Source organism: Mustela nigripes, chromosome 2 (assembly GCF_022355385.1).
Source record: "Mustela nigripes isolate SB6536 chromosome 2, MUSNIG.SB6536, whole genome shotgun sequence".
Taxonomy (NCBI): Eukaryota; Metazoa; Chordata; class Mammalia; order Carnivora; family Mustelidae; genus Mustela; species Mustela nigripes.
In genome coordinates, this window is record NC_081558.1 from 117,113,443 (window position 1) to 117,117,460 (window position 4,018).

Below are 4,018 nucleotides of genomic sequence, written 5' to 3' on the forward strand. Positions count from 1 at the left end.
TTCCCACTCCCCTCCAGTTTTACTACCATTCACTTGGTTGCTCCGGCCCCAACCTAGCTTTCATCCCTGAATCGTTTACTTCTCTTACAGCCAGTCCATGAGCAAGCTCTGTCGGCTCCACTTTGAACAAGTGTCCAGAATCTGGATACTTCTTGTCACCTCCACGGCTTCCATTCCAGATCATGCTCGTCTCTTTCCTGTATGACTCCAGTAGACTGCTAATTGTTTTCTTACTCCTACTAGGGTCTATTCTACTTTTGGCCCCAGCAGGTCTCCACAGTCAGTGTCTAACCCAGTACCCTGTTGACATTTCTTCCCAGCAGCTATCTCAACTTAAATGCCTGTTACATGTTTATTCCTTCATTTCTTTCTCATTTTCTCTGTTCAAGTGTAGGCTTCATGAAGGCAGGGGTCTTCTTTACTACTGAGTCATCCCCTAAGTTGAATAGGGTATTTCTTGTTTTGTTTTACGATTTTACTTATTTATTTGTCAGAGAGAGAGAGATTGAGTGCGCATTTGTGCACCAACCTGGAGGGGCAGAGGGAGAAGTGGGCTTCCTGCTCCCCAACACAGGACGTGATCCCAGGACTTTGGGATCATGACCTGAGCCGAAGGCAAACACTTAACCAACTGAGCCACCCAGGCGTCCCAAATAGGTTATTTTTTGAATGAAAAAAGTGGATAATGCTCCTGTGAAAGATGTTGTGAAGAGAATGAGAGGACACACTTCAGACTGGGAGAAATGTTTTGTAAAAGACAAATTTGATTAAAAAAAAAAAAAAACTCTATTATCCAAAATATACATAGAACCTTTAAATTCCAATAATAAGAGGGACGCCTGGGTGGCTCAGTGGGTTAGGCCTCTGCCTTCAGCTCAGGTCGTGATCTCAGGGTCCTGGGATCAAGCCTGCATCTAGCTCTCTGCTCAGCAGGGAGCCTGCTCCCCCACCCCTCCGCCTCCTCTCTGCCTACTTGTGATCTCCGGCTGTCAAATAAATTAATAAATAAATATTTTTTAAAAGAAGAGAGAAAAAAAGAAAAAAGAAGCACAAACAACTTGATTTAAAAAAATGGGCAAAAGTCCTGAGCAGCCCGTATCACCAAAGAAGGTATACAGACATTTACCCCATTCTCCATCACGGCACAGGATCAGGTTGAAAAAAGAGAACCCCATGTGGGAACCCTGCATGCCACAATGTCTGTGTTGAGAGAGTGGAGACAGACTGATCCTGGCAGCCATAGCGCTAGAGCAGTGGTAGAGCCCTGTGTTCTCCAAAGCTAGATATACCATCAGACGCTTGGGGATCAGGACAAATGAAAAGATTGCATGGTCTGTGGGGCCAATGCAGAAGAAATTCCAAAGGAAAGTCTGAAGGCATGAGTGTATGAGTCAAAAAAAAAAACTTCTCAGATACTAGAAACTTTGGTTTGGGGATCCAAGAACACATTAATCTCGGAATCAAGTATGCTGTAAGCTTTGGTATCCATGGCCTGAACCCCTATGTGGTGCTGAGTAGGCCAGGTTTCATCACCACAGACAACAAGCGTAGGGATCAAACAGAATTAGCAAAGAGGAGGCTCTGTGTTGATTCCAGTAGAAGTATGAGGGGATCATCCTCTTGGCAAATAAATGCCTATTCCTATCCAAAAGGCCCATAACATTTTTTCAAAGAAAAAAAAAGATATACAGATGGCAAACAAGCATATGAAGAGATGCTGAACATCATATGTCATTAGGGAATTACAAATTAAAACAAGATATCATGGGGCACCTTGATGGCTCAGTCAGCTAAACAGTTAAACTCTTGGTTTCAGTTCAGGTCATGATCTCAGGATTGTGAGATTGAGCCCTGTGTCAGGCTCTGCATTTGGTGGAGTGTCTGCTCGAGATTCTCTCTCCCTCCCTTCCTGTTCCTCCCCTCCCTCTAAAATAAAAAGCAACAACAACAACAAAACAAGAAATTACTACATACTCGTCAGAATGGCCAAACTCCAAAACACAGCCAACAGCAAATGTTGAGAGGGCTAGGGAGCAAAAGGGACTCTCACAGCTGTGGGTAAGAATGCAAAATGGTGCAGCCACTTTGGGAGACAATCTCGTTTCTAACAAACCTGAATATATACTTACCATATGACCCAGCCATTGTGCTCTTTCAAATTCACCAAAATAAGTTGAAACTTAAGTCTACACAAAACTTGCACACAGATGTTTATAACAGTTTTAGTCATAATTGGCAAAACCTGGAAGTAATGTCGTTCAGTAGGTAAATGCGTAAGTCAACTGTGGTATGTTTAGACAATGGAAATGAGCTATCTAGCCATGAAAAAATATAGAAGAACCTTAAATGCATCTTGCTAAGTGAAAAAAGCCAATATGAAAAGATAACATCCTGTATGATCCCAGCTATATGACTTTCTGGCTATGGTTAAACTATGGAGATAGTGAAAGGATCAGTGGTTGTCAGCGGTGGGAGGGAGGGACAAACAGGTAGGACATAGATTTTTAGGTCAGTGAAACTATTTTGTGCAATGCTATAATGGTGGGTATGTACCAATAGACATTTGTCAACACTCAAGAGAATGTACAACACCAAGTGTGAACCCTCATGTAAACTATGGACTTGAGGTCATAATGTGGGTTCAAGGATGGCAACAAATTTATCCTTCCAGTTTGTGATGCTGACAGTGGGGGAGACTGCATGTGTTGGAGGAGGATATACCCATATACCTCATATGGGAACTCTCTGTACTTTCTGCTCAATTTTGCTGAGAACCTAAAACTGCTCTAAAAATAAGGTCTAATCATGCCTGGGTGGCTCAGTCGGTTAAGCCTCTGCCTTTGGCTCAGGTCACAATCACAGGGTCCTAGGACTGATCCCTATATCAGGCTCCCTGCTCAGCTGGAGCCTGCTTGTCCCTCTTCCTCTCTCCCAACTTATGCTCTCTCTCTTTCTCTCTCTCATTCTCTCTCCCTCTCAAATAAATAAATAAAATCTTAAGAAAAATAAAAATAAAATCTATTTAAGAAAATAAGAAGAGCATATATAGAGATCCTAAAGAAAGTAATCAGTACCACGAAAAATCCTGGTTTGTTCCTCTTGTAAAAATGCACTACATAGTGGGGACCTGGAAGGGGGAGATGGGAACGTACTGTTTCTGCAGCTCCGAATAAAAAACTCATAGTCCAGCTTGGGTTAAAACCTCCTTCATGACGTATTCAGGGGCATGGCCTGCAAGAAAAGCTGTCAGATTCACTTACTAGGGCCTGGGCTGATCAGTCTGTGGACACCAGTGGGGCCATCCCCAAAGGCTGAAATCCTGATACATCCTTATATATTTGTTATATAACCACTGCTGGAATCCCCTAGGACCTGTCTGCTGCCCACTACGTTGGCACATGCCACATCCCCTGAATCTCCCCTCTTCATCACTAAAAGAGAAACTCTACAACCTGCCTTAACTACTATGGCTGGCCTACAATTTGATCAACTGGTCTACCTCTTAGCAGTTGTTAAATATTTTGATCAAGGCCAGCTTCATGAGTGTACAACCTGTGCAACTTAATTTAATGCCCAATTGTCACCATCTTGAAATTATTTTTTAAAGATTTATTTATTTAGCGCTCGCTTCAGCAGCACATATACTAAAATTGGAACGATACAGAGAAGATTAGCATGGCCCCTGCGCGAGGATGACACGCAAATTCATGAAGCGTTCCATATTTTTTATGGACATTGGGGAGGGTATGTGCTATGGTGAGTGCTGTGAAGTGTGTAAACCTGGCGATTCACATACCTGTACCCTGGGGGTTAAAAATATATTATTATATGTTTATAAAAAAAAATTTTTTTTTAATTCCTAAAAAAATTAAAAATATATATGAGAAAAAAAATCTCTGTATTTTTATCACCGTAATAAATGTTTTAATATGTGTTAAAAAAAAGATTTATTTATTTATTTATTCAAGAGAGAATGGAGGGGAGAGGCAGAGGGGGAGGGAGAGAGAGTTTTAAGCAG

At 41.8% G+C, this 4,018-nt stretch overlaps 1 non-coding gene across 1 annotated transcript; it reads left to right on the forward strand.

Moving 5' to 3' along the window:
- The first annotated feature begins 3,620 nt into the window (after window positions 1-3,620).
- On the forward strand, window positions 3,621-3,727 carry LOC132012647 (U6 spliceosomal RNA). The gene has a single exon (XR_009402652.1). It is a non-coding gene; the product is annotated as a U6 spliceosomal RNA (small nuclear RNA).
- Window positions 3,728-4,018: the final 291 nt, after the last annotated feature.